Here is a 13,930-nt window from a genome sequence, read left to right on the forward strand (position 1 = left end):
GTTCACCATCAACATTGCGTGCAGCAGCAACCACAGCCTCCCAGACACTGTTCAGAGAGGTGTACTGTTTTCCCTCCTTGTAAATCTCACATTTGATGATGGACCACAGGTTCTCAATGGGGTTCAGATCAGGTGAACAAGGAGGCCATGTCATTAGTTTTTCTTCTTTTATACCCTTTCTTGCCAGCCACGCTGTGGAGTACTTGGACGCGTGTGATGGAGCATTGTCCTGCATGAAAATCATGTTTTTCTTGAAGGATGCAGACTTCTTCCTGTACCACTGCTTGAAGAAGGTGTCTTCCAGAAACTGGCAGTAGGACTGGGAGTTGAGCTTGACTCCATCCTCAACCCGAAAAGGCCTCACAAGCTCATCTTTGATGATACCAGCCCAAACCAGTACTCCACTTCCACCTTGCTGGCGTCTGAGTCGGACTGGAGCTCTCTGCCCTTTACCAATCCAGCCACGGGCCCATCCATCTGGCCCATCAAGACTCACTCTCGTTTCATCAGTCCATAAAACCTTAGAAAAATCAGTCTTGAGATATTTCTTGGCCCAGTCTTGACGTTTCAGCTTGTGTGTCTTGTTCAGTGGTGGTCGTCTTTCAGCCTTTCTTACCTTGGCCATGTCTCTGAGTATTGCACACCTTGTGCTTTTGGGCACTCCAGTGATGTTGCAGCTCTGAAATATGGCCAAACTGGTGGCAAGTGGCATCTTGGCAGCTGCACGCTTGACTTTTCTCAGTTCATGGGCAGTTATTTTGCGCCTTGGTTTTTCCACACGCTTGTTGCGACCCTGTTGACTATTTTGAATGAAACGCTTGATTGTTTGATGATCACGCTTCAGAAGCTTTGCAATTTTAAGACTGCTGCATCCCTCTGCAAGATATCTCACTATTTTTGACTTTTCTGAGCCTGTCAAGTCCTTCTTTTGACCCATTTTGCCAAAGGAAAGGAAGTTGCCTAATAATTATGCACACCTGATATAGGGTGTTGATGTCATTAGACCACACCCCTTCTCATTACAGAGATGCACATCACCTAATATGCTTAATTGGTAGTAGGCTTTCGAGCCTATACAGCTTGGAGTAAGACAACATGCATGAAGAGGATGATGTGGACAAAATACTCATTTGCCTAATAATTCTGCACTCCCTGTACATAATGACCAGACAGGCTTTATTTGAGAGTGTCTAATAGAAGATCATGTACAAATTATTAACCACATGCAAAATAATAAAATAGGAGCAATGGTAATCAGTATCAATGAAGAAAAAGCATTTGATTCAGTGAACTGGAGCTTTTTTTTATATAGTCTTATACAGATTTGGCTTACATGAAATAATAATTAAGATAACACAGGCACTATATGATAACCCCAGGGCTAGGATTAAAATCAATGGCTGTTTATCACACACTATTTATGATGATAAGAGGAATAAGGTAGGGCTGTGCATGGTCACCATTGTTATTTGCGTTATACTTGGTACCATTTGCTCAATATATAGAGCTAGACAAAGAAATAAAAGGTATTAATATCCATGAGAAGGAGTATAAGATAGCCTGCTAAGCGTGCAGATAATATTTTAATAGTTTGGGGTCAACCAGCAAACTAGTGCAATCATTTCAATACTTTGGTCGATTATCAGGATATCAAGTTAATATGAGTAAAACACAACTGCTTAAATATAATTATACTCCATCAGAAAAAATTAAAAGTAAGTATCATTTAGCATGGCAATCTCACAGAATTATTAGAATGAAGTTAGTTACCAATACGAAAGAAAATCGAGGAAGATATGGAACTTAATCCCATATCTAAGTTTATTTTATAAGATTTGATTAAAATGAATATACTACCCAAATTATTATATTTATTTCAAACACTGCCAAAAGAAATAAGCCAGAAACAATTTAATGATGGGGACAAAATCTTGTCCAGATACATAAAAGGTAAGGTAAAAAGGAATTAGATTTAAAACCTTACACCTGGCTAAAGGAAAAGGGGGGGTGGGGCCTTCCTTCTCTCAAGGATTATTATTGGGCAGCACAGTTAAGGCCTATGATATGTTGGTGTAATCACTCATATGATGCTCAGTGGAAAGGCATTGAGGAGGGCCTGACCTCCATTCCCATACAAGCGATTATAGCAGACAGTAGCCTGCAAGACCTTATAAAAACTATTGAAAATCCATGAATCAAGCTGACTTTTAAAATTTGGGAAACAGTAATAAAAGAGTATAAACTAGAAGAAGATATAGCAATTCTTAAGTGGTGTGCATACGATACACATTTTGCTCCAAATAAACTGGACACTAGAGTCCAAAGATTGGAAAAATAAAGGTTTAAGGGCTTTATGTAAGGCAACAAAGGAAGGTACACTACTCGGTTTTGAAAAGAAAAATATTGATTACAAACACAGGATTTTTATAGATACCTACAGATGAGGCATTTTGTCAGTAAAAAGATCAAATCTAAGGCTGAATTAAGCAAACAGCTGTTAGACCTGTTTAAAAGGGCAAACAGCTCAAAGATAGAGGCATTGTATCTGGTCTGTATAAAGGGCTTATAAACATGAAACCACACTCGACCCTATACATTAACACAAAATGGGAAATGGAGGGAGGAATAGATATATTTGTTTGCTGGAGAAATTGTGGAAACACAAATGCAAATCATTATCATATTTTTGGGTCTGTTATGTTATTTAAACTTATTGGAAGGGAATAAATGTAGCAATACAAGAAATATTTGGAAGTTATTTGACTTTGGAAAGTAAAACTTTATTTTTTGGACTCATGCCAGAAGGATGGACAAAGAACGATAAATATTTGTTCAGTATGTTGTTGGTGGCAGGCAAAAAAGCCCTCACAAAAAAATGGCTTTCGTGTGAGAGCCCAACTTTGAACATGTGGATGGACGTCGCAATGGACATTTACAGGATGGAGAAAATCACAACAGATGTGATTTACCAGAGGGACCTGTGTGTATCACGTTGGAAGAAATGAATAGACTATTTAATAACACACAGGCCAGATTTTGACTTTGCTAACCTTAGTCTGAACTCCCTAAGTGTTCATGTTTTTTTTCTTCTTTCTTTCTTTTGTATTTATGTTCTTTCTGTTAAAAAAAGAAAAGAAAAAGACATGGCGGATATCTGTAACAAATTATTGAAGTTGATGCACATGATTCTGTACAGTGATTGCTGAATGTCAATAAAAACTAAATTAAAAAAAAGCAAAATACCAAGGGAGGAGAAGCTTGAGAATATGTGGAGGATGAAAGCAACAGTGGTCCCCATGGTAATCGGCACACTCGGGGCAGAGATCTCTGTCCAGAAGAGCGCAGTCCTAGGAACAGCAAAGATACTGTACCGGATCCTCAAGCTCCGAGGCCTCTGGTAAAGGACAGAGGAAGGAAAGACTGCCTGCATATGGAGGACCACAAGAGCCACGCGCATCGACATAAAGAATTCTGTGCTTAAATAATAAATTGTAGAATAAATTCTGCAATTCCAGTCCTCATTTCAAAATCTATTTCCCTCAGGGATTAACATTTGGATTAAAATTTGGATTAGCAGTTGGATTAGCAACTTCATTTTAAAAATCCTGCAATGCAATGCAAATTAGCCACACCGTGGGAAGTAAGGAGCTCTCTGATTGGTTGGACAGACACAGTCAAAGTCAAAAGTCAAAGTCTGTGCTACATACAGTTCAGTATATAGAGAGATGAGGCGACGAGGCTCCAGTTCCATACAGTGCAAAAGAACAACAAGAAATATAGGAAGAGTAAGAATAAGAAGAATAAATATATATACACTTTGAGACACAGTCTGGCTGCCTGGATTTTTCTAGCTCATAGCTTTGCGCTGCTAAGAAGCGTGTGTGCTTGTACAAAGGCTGTTCAGCCTCGGGATTTACACTCGGCTCGACACAGATATGTGAAGAATGAAGGGAGCCTGCAGCGAAACGGAGAGCTAACCTCTGACTGAGTGCCCGTTTACTCAGTCTGACCACCTGTTGAAGGTAACGTGCTAACGTGGCTAACGCTAGCATCACGTAGCCCCGTTATTTTAAGGTCATCTTAGCTTATGAAAATTTTACGTCGCAGCTGTACAAGCTCGCTACGTGTTTTGTAAGCTGCTGTGCTCTTCACAAATAAAGCTTGAAGCAGCTCAGACTGTTAGAACCAGCACTGAGGCCTGTTACATTTATACAGTGTTAGAGCAATGGCTGCAACCTACAGCCTTTAAACTAGCGATTAAAATGCTGACAGTAAACTCGTCAGTCCAGATGTTACCACATTACTTTGTGATACTTAGAGTTAAAACAACTGAGACAGGCTGATTAAAATAACAGCTGTCAGTTCTCTCATTCCTTATATCAAGACTGGAGATCACACTACTGATTTCAGTTCATTTAATATGTGAGTGCACAGATTCATTCTCAACTGGACATAAATGATGATCAAAGGTTGTATATATGATGAATTCATCAAATCCCAGCCTCTAACACAGTGTGCTGTATCTTAACTTTTTACAACTAAACCTAGTAAGTCAACACAACCTATCATACCCATGTGTATACAGAGGAACCCTGTGTTTAAAAAGCATCGCTCGTTTAAGTTATTTCGGACTCTTAATCAAGCTAGGACTATATGGGATCAACAGTGTAAAGACAAAGGGCTCCTAGGTGGCCATCTGAACATATGCAGCATGGCCCCTAAGAGGGAACAACTGGAACATCTTCTCATTAATTCAAATGTTGATTTCATGGGACTTTCGGGAACTTGGCTCAAACCCTCTTCTCCACAAGCACTGGTAACTCTACAAGGCTACAATGTCTTCAGAAAAGATAGGCATCAAGGAAAGGGGGGTGGGGTGTTATTATACATGAGGGACTCTCTAAAATGTACATTGATCAATGGTCATGAGAATTTGCATAATTATGATGAAGGAACTGACCTCCCAGCCCATTGTTCCCTCAGTGGGCTGGTTTCAGTCATTATGCAAATGTACTGTTTATAAGAAACCTGCAGTCAGCTGAGACTGAAGAAGTCACTTGGATGAGTGACGAAACGTTTCTCCCACTGAAAACGTCCAGATGAACAGAATCAACTTTTGGAGATTTACTTACCTGGATGATTGAGCATGCATCAGTGGTGATTCACTTGCAAGTGTTTTTAACAAACTTTGTTTTTTGTAGAATGCATCAGCAGCTGTAGAGAGATGCATTTGAATATCTTCTTGTTCCACTTTTCCTAACCTGAAAGCTGTGGATGGCTGATTCCTGACATGGACACACACCTTAGTGCTTGTCATAGACATTACATCCTCCATCCACAAAGAGCGAGAGAGCAATGACCACTCATTAAGACCAGACAGAAATCTGTCCCTTTCTGGCAGCTGTGGAAACTTCCAGTAAGAAAGTTTGCATTCTTAGAACAATGCTGGGTCAATGTGTGATGTGTCATCATATGAGGATATCACATTTTGACTTAATTCTGATCAATTAAGTGTTTTGATTGTTGATCCAATATGGCAGCTTTGTGTTTTGCTGCAAGTTGAAACCCATTGTCCTCATGAGCACAGGATCTAACAACTCTCCTTTTTGCCAATAATCAGACAAAAAGATTGAGACAGGTGGTATTCTCTGGAGTTGAAGACCAACTCAAATAGTGAATTTACATTAGACTGGAATTCATAAGATGAATAGAAATACTGCTGAAGCTGAATGATATATATATATTTTTCCACTCATCTGGTCTGTAAAGTTCAGTATGACTGTGGTACATAATACAAAAGAATAAATACAGAAGAATAAAAGCATTATGTTAATAACTTTACCCTTCTTAAATATAACTCATAAAGCAAGTAAAAGTACAAATGTGTACAAGTTACAGACTCAGTAAGTTTACACTCTTTTGGAGGGATTTAATTGTGTGTTAAAGGAGAAAGAAATTAGGAGGTAAAGTGTAAGATGCAGAGTCCATCATCACTGAGGCCGTCTCTCTTGCATGAAGTCCAGGTGCTGGTTTTCCTGTGTGTGTGTCTGATGCCCCGAAGCTGACTCAGAGTCATAACACCATCCATGGCTGCGGTAGTGTTGAAGTTCTAGTTCAGACTGAGGGTTAACTTCAGGGAGAGCCAAGGCCAACATAACAAACAAAACTTCCCTGATATGAAAATAAAAGGAACTTACCTAACTCCAAAGAAAACAAAATATACAACCTATAACCATAAACTACCTAACAACACATAAACAGGAGAAAACAGGGAATCAAAACAAAAGGCAGCTCTCCCCCACAGGTAGTCTGAACATGGAAACACAAAAAGGACATACTAGAGATGGACCAATCCGATATTACGTATCGGTATCGGTCCGATACTGACCTAAATTACTGGATCGGATATCGGAGAGAAATAAAAAATGTAATCCGATCCGAAGTGGCGCATCGGAGCAGTATGTGTCACGTGATAGAGCGGCTGTTGTATGCGAGACCTGTCAGCGTCTGTTGGAGCATTTGGAGCCTCGCTACATGCTTCCTAAGGCATTTCATCTCGGCGAAAACTATCCCAGAGAAGTAAAGCAAGTGTGTAAGTTCATCCCTGAATGTTTGCATAGTATTTCCACGTTAAGCTTAACAACTGATATATTGAGCCACAGCTGAACTGGCCTTCGGAGTTCCATATTGAGGTGAAAAGGAAGCGATTTGTCCCGTACTTCAGCTAGAATTAAAAAATAGACACAAAGCTGAAGTTATTCTGTCTTTGCTGCGCAGTTGCATCTACTTCTCTCATTCACTCCCCCTCCCTCTCCTGTTATTACTTCAAATATGAAACTGATCAACGATCAGCTGATCGGCTTTTCTGCCGCAAGTCCCGTCTCTCTTGTTTGTTTTTGGCCCACTTTGTGCCAGAAAGAAGAGACCAGCGGATAAACGACAGCAGCACGTTTAAGCGTGATAAGCTGTCGTTAGAATTTATTTAATATTACTTTCTAGACCAGGATCCTTTTCTACGTAGCTGACGGCTGGTAACTGTGCAGGGGCGGATCTAGCAAAGTTTAGCCAGGGGGGCCGATAGGGCATTAACAGGGAAAAGGGGGCACAAAGACATACTTTTCTTTCTTATTCTCATTTAAAATGTCTAGCTTTTAATAAATAATTATCCAAATCTTACACTCAGAATTTTAATCTGATGTAAAATGTATAGAAGTCCATTACTGTATATAGTAACTGTTAAGTCTAATATACCCTAGTAAGCTATAGTACTTTTTCCTTTGGGAAGGTACCATCTGTGCAAGTCTGCAATTCTGTTAAAGAAAGATGTTGAATCTATTTAATTATTCTTGAAAAATAATTTATTTCTGTGCATTTTTTTTTCACACTGCATCAAATTAAAGTTGATTACGTCGATTAAGCATCATGAGGTGGAGGGTGGTTCCCAATTTTTTTTTTATTTTTTATTTTTTGCTGGGAGTTTTCAACCCTATTAGTTAGGTTGCTTACTCTTTAAAATACCAGAATAGGGAGGATGGAGCAGGTTTAAGTTTATTAGATTGATCAGTATTGCTGAACTATGAAAAATTTTGGGTGCAGTGTATTTTCTGCACACAGGTATAACAGAATAGCTTTAGTGTTTTGTTTTGTTTTTTAACTTGAGTTTGAACTTATACAAAATGCAGCAAGATATTTAAAAAAAAACAGTTTTATTGATTAAAAAACACACTATATCGGATTCATATCGGTATCGGCCGATATCCAAATTTATGATATCGGTATCGGACATAAAAAAGTGGTATCGTGCCATCTCTAGCACATACAAGTCAAAAGGCATGCAAGCCTGCACAGGTATGGCAGTCAAAATGGCAGAGGGGCCAGAAACACAGCTCCACAGGCATTATATAGTGCTATGCTGATTGGTAATTAGGCAGATTCTGTGAGCAGCATCCAATCAGGACAGAGGTGGAGCCTAGACAGAACATAAGGCATTAGTTCACAGAAGAAAACCAACATCCTTGTGGGGGATTTAACAGTATATATCTATCTATAGATATATATCTATATATCTATAGATATATAGATATATATAGATATATATAGGGGCGTAGGGGCACGCCGTAGGGGCGTGCTGGGTGTTTTTTATTTATATATATATATGTATATATATATATATATACATATATATATATACACATATATATATGTTAAAAAAAAATTCCCTGCTCGCCCCTGCGGCCGGTCTATCCTCCAAGCTCGGGTCCTCTAACAGAGGCCTGGGAGCTTGAGGGTCCTGCGCAGTATCTTAGCTGTTCCCAGGACTGCGCTCTTCTGGACAGAAATCTCCGATGTTGTTCCCAGGATCTGCTGGAGCCACTTGCCTAGCATGGGAGTCACCGCACCTAGTGCTCCGATTACCACGGGGACCACCGTTACCTTCACCCTCCACATCTTCTCGAGCTCTTCTCTGAGCCCTTGGTATTTCTCGAGCTTCTCGTGTTCCTTCTTCCTGATGTTGCTGTCATTCGGGACCACTACGGCCGTCTTCTTCTGTTTGTCTCTCACAGCAGGAGATTGACGAGGTACAGCATATATATATAAAGTTCCCCATTGAGTTCCTGATGAAGGAACTCAATGGGGATGTGCCAGACAACACTAGAGGCCAACTTCAAGCCCATAGCACAAGTCACCATCAAGTGCGGGATCTACCAAGGAGATACTCTGTCCCCACTGCTGTTCTGCATAGGCCTGAACCCCCTCTGTGAGATCATTGACAAGACTGGCTACGGATACCGACTACGGAATGGAACAGTTGTCAGCCACCTCCTGTACATGGATGACATCAAGCTGTATGCCAAGAGTGAACGAGACATCGATTCACTGATCCACACTATCAGGATATACAGCAATGACATTGGAATGTCATTCGGACTGGAGAAGTGTAGTCGGATGATAACAAAGAGAGGGAACGTAGTCAGAACTCAGGGGATCAAACTGATAGACAGAAATCCATACTTTATGTTTCTCACAGTCATTGATGAAAACTTTTTGAAATTGTCAAAAAATGTAGAAATCAGAAATCTTTGGATTGTAATGATATTGATATGATAGTGGTTAAAAGAGTCATTGAGGCTATTATAAAACCGTTTACATACATCTGTAATTTATCATTTCAAACTGGTCAATTTGCAGACAGAATGAAAATAGCAAAAGTTATACCTCTATACAAATCTGGGAACCCTGTACGCTAAGCGGAAGGAAGGAGGCCGGGGACTGGTGAGTGTCAGCACCACGGTCTAACAAAACATCCTGAAGGAGAATGTCCAACCATCTGTTTGTGACCTTAAGCTGAAGCGCACTTGGTTTCTGCAGGAGGGGCAATGATGCAAAACACAACAGCAAGTCCAGCTCTCAACTGCTTAAGAAAAACAAAATGAAGACTTTCGAAATGAAGAAGTTTATTAGAAAAAAATCAGGTATCAGCGTTGACAAAGGGGTCAGTATCAGCCACGATACATTAAAGTTTATTATTTTAAAAGAAAAAAGGTTTGCAAATAACACATAGCCTGTCTAATATTGTACCGGCCCAGTTGGACATAAAAGCAAACCCAAACTAAATTTAAAAAATCAGTTTTAAAAGGTGACCCTTGCTCTGAAACAAAGTAAGGAGAAAAATGCAACAGAAAAGGAGAAAGAGGAAAAAACAGTGACACAATCACATGTGCAGCCTGTCCTGCAGCTGACTACTATGTTTGCTGCACAACTTGTTTAGTGTTGTGCAAACTGTGAGATAAATAACCACAGTTCATGTAGCAGGCAACCAAAACTCCTCGGGCTCTTCACCTTCCCAAGTCATCATTGTTCACAGCCACTCATCAGCGCAAAGGAGAGAAGAAGAACACTTGCTGCTACTTCCTCTTTTATACCCTCCCTTGGGTCACCTGGTTCCTAAAGCCTTCCGCTTTACATAATGCTTTGCCAGGCCTTTACTGCAGAGGCTTTCAGTTGCTGTTTGTTTGTGGGTCTTTCTGTTTCAAGCCTTCAACAAGTAAAATGCACGCTCAATTGGGTTAAGAGGTCAATGAATTGGCCATTCAATAATATTCCACCTTGTGCTTAATAAACTCCTGGGTTGCTTGGGCTATACGTTTTAGGTCATTGTCAATCTATATCATGAAACACCGCCCAATCAATTTAATTGCATTTAGCTGGATTTGAGCAAACAGTATGTCTGTGAACATCTTAGAATTCATTCAGCTGCTTCTGTCCTGTGTCACAAGATGGTGGCACGGACACATGCAGCAGCTGCACCCTGTCCCAACAAAACAGTGTTCCCGTTTTTGTTTTGCTCCTTTTCTTGTTTTTCAGAACACTGTTACAGTCACGAGTTCCTTCTCAAAATCAAGAGAAGCAAATCCACTAACCTTTTAATCACTGAAGAGCTATGAATGACACAGCGGACTGCTTCGGAGGCAACTACCATCGGTGACCCCCGCTACTACACCTCGCCCACAGTGGAAACATTGGGGTCATCTACCATCAGCGGTCCTCACCACAAGATCTCACCCACAGTGGAAACGACTCAGGCGGTGTGAGAGGAGACAAAAGAGGGGTAAGTGCGGAGGCATCTGGAGCAGACTAGCAGCTAATCCACACAAACCCGCTATTCCCACCATCGTACTGTCCAGCGTGAGCTCCATGGACAACAAGCTGGATCATGTACGCTTACTTCGGTCCACCTTGAAGTCAGTAAGAGTGCATTGTGTCTTCGTCTTTGTGGAAACTTGGCTTAATTATAACATTCCCGACAGCGCCATTCAACTCGACCGGCTAACATGCTTTCAAGCAGACAGAGCTCTCGCCGAAGGGGTTAAGGCTTGTGGAGGGGGACTCTGTGTTTACATCAACAATGCCTGGTGTTGTGATGCTGTTGTGGCTTGCAAACACTGTTCACCTCTGCTGGAGCTTATGATCATCAAGTGCAGACCGTTCTACCTACCAAGGGAATTTTCAGCCATACTGTTTGTTGCTCCAATAACAACAAGAGTCTATATCCCTCCCTCCTCCAATAACAACAAGAGGATGAGGCACTGAATGAACTGTATCAGCATGTCAGTGAGCAGCAAACGGCCCATCCAGATGCTTTTCTCGTCCTAGCGGGTGATTTCAATCATGCAGACCCAAAGACTGTTCTTCCCAAACTGCATAAATTTCCCACATGAGGAAACAACATTTTGGACAATATTTTCACCACCCAGAGAGATTACAAAGCCTTCCCCCACCTTGGTGCCTCTGATCACATCACTATTATGCTAATGCCAGCATACAGGCCTCTGGTCAAAGTCTCCAAACAAGTTTGTAAGCTGGTACGTGTGTGGCTAGAAGGGTGCTCAGAGGCACTGCAAGACTGCTTTTCAACCACAGACTGGGAGATCTTTAAACAGGCCGCCACACACGACAACACCACAGACCTGCAGGAATATACAGAAACTGTCATTGGCTACATCCCAAAATGCATCGATGATGTCACAGAGAAGCACCATCACTGTCCAGACCAATCAGAAACCACGGCTCACAGATGAGGTCTACAGGCTTCTGAGGGTGAGAAATGCAGCCTTCACAGTCGGGGATTAGGTGTACCTAAGAACAGCAAAGGCAAACCTGTCACGCTGCATCAGAGAGGCGAAAAGGCAGTACTCCAGGAGGATTTTGCGAAGCTTCAGTGACAGCAGAGATACTATGAGGCTGTGGCAAAGAATACAGACCATCACAGACTACAAGCCCACCCCACTCTGCAGACCGCTGTTGGTTCCATCTCTTCTCCGGTTGAGCTAAACAAATTCTTCGCTTGCTTTGAGGCACAGAACTTACCCACTGCTTTAATGACTACCATCCGGTCGCACTCACCCCATTATAATAATAATAATAATAATAATAATAACTTTATTTATAAAGCACCTTCAAGCAAAGTGCTGTACAACTGATGGCAATACAGATAAGAGACACAGTACAAGTTAAGAACAGAAATAAAAAGGAGAGATTAAGAACAAAATAAAAAGAAGAAAACATTTAAAACCTAAAAGCCATAGAGTTAAGACATGTAAGATAAGGTAAACAAGTGTGTCTTCAGCTTAGCTTTAAAAACCTCAACAGAGCATGCCTGCCTAACATCTTGAGGGAGGTTATTCCATAAAAACGGGGCACGAAAAGAAAACGCACGCTCTCCAATTTTCTTTTTCCTGGCTTTAGGAACTTTTAAAAGACCAGAGTCCTGGGATCGGAGAGCACGAGATGGAAGATACCGGTGTAAAAGGTCAGAGAGATACGAAGGTGCTAATCCATTTAAAGCCTTGTAAGTGAGCAACAGGACTTTAAAATCAGCTCGAACCGGACAAGGTAGCCAATGAAGAGAGTATAAAACAGGGCTAATATGTTCGAATTTTCCAGTTCTTGTTAAAATACGAGCAGCTGCGTTTTGCACCATCTGTAGACCTTTAAAACTTTTCTTTGGTAGCCCTGAGAAAAGAGCATTACAGTAATCAATGCGTGAGGACACAAATGCATGAACAAGAATCTCTGCAGTATCATTTGACAAAACTTGTCTGATTCTAGCTATGTTCCTCAAGTGATAAAAGGCAGTTTTTGTTATTTCTTTTATATGAGACTCAAAAGAGAGCACCATGTCAAACCACACGCCCAAATTTTTTACTTTGTCTCTACAAGTTATGACCCTATCATCAATTCTCAGGGTAAAATTTTGGGACGAGTGCTGAAATTTAGACGGTCCAATGACCATCAACTCTGTTTTATCAGTATTTAAGCACAGGAAATTATCAGATAACCAGCCCTTAATTGCTGATAGACAAGATTCCAAATTAGAGATTTCAGTACAATCTCCAATTTTTAGAGGAACATAGAGCTGCAGGTCGTCAGCATAACAGTGAAAGGTTACTTTAAAAGAACGTAAAAGAGCACCAAGAGGCGACAGATACATAGAGAACAGCAGTGGTCCAAGCACAGAGCCCTGAGGGACCCCATGCCTCACCACACAGGTCTCAGAAAGAACATTATTAAAATTAACAGTCTGAGACCTCCCTGACAGGTAAGATCTCAGCCATGATAAAACATTCCCTGTAATTCCAATAAAATGTTCAACCCTATCCAATAAAATGCCGTGATCAACAGTGTCAAATGCGGCACTTAGGTCCAGCAGTAATAAAACTGAAGTGCAATCATTGTCTGCATGTACCAGCAGGTCATTCACCACTTTTAGTAAAGCTGTTTCTGTGGAGTGATTTGGTCTAAAAGCAGACTGAAATGGTTCAAACAAATTGTTTGTTGACAAATGTTCAGTGAGCTGCTTAAAAACCACTTTTTCAAAGACTTTAGACAAGAAAGACAGATGTGAGATGGGTCTATAGTTTGCAACCATGTCAACATCTAGTCCAGGCTTTTTCAAGACTGGTACTACCACAGCTGATTTATAACATTCAGGGAAGACTCCAGTCATCAATGAAATATTTAGAAGAGACAGAATGTAGGGTCCTAATGTTGACCACAGTTCTTTTATAGCCCAGGCTGGTAAAGGATCCAATGAACAGGTTGTACTACGAGCTACTTTTACAACCTTGGTTAATTCAGACAGAGAAATGACCTTAAAGTCAGAGAACAGTTTATCAGCAGCAACAGGCAAGACATCTGAGTAGTCTGACAAACTACCTGAGGAAGGAGTAATCTGATTCCTAAGTGTGTCCGCCCTATCACTGAAAAACACAAGAAAATCATGAGCCATCAAGTTAGAACAGCAGAGAGTTGACTTGCTCTCTGTAAGTTGTGATACTGTGTTAAATAATAGTTTTGAATTATGTTTATGACTCATGATAAGATTTGAGAAGTAATTTGCTTTCGCTGTCGACATTGCTGATTGGAAAGA

This window comes from Oreochromis niloticus, linkage group LG5 (assembly GCF_001858045.2).
Source record: "Oreochromis niloticus isolate F11D_XX linkage group LG5, O_niloticus_UMD_NMBU, whole genome shotgun sequence".
NCBI lineage: Eukaryota > Metazoa > Chordata > Actinopteri > Cichliformes > Cichlidae > Oreochromis > Oreochromis niloticus.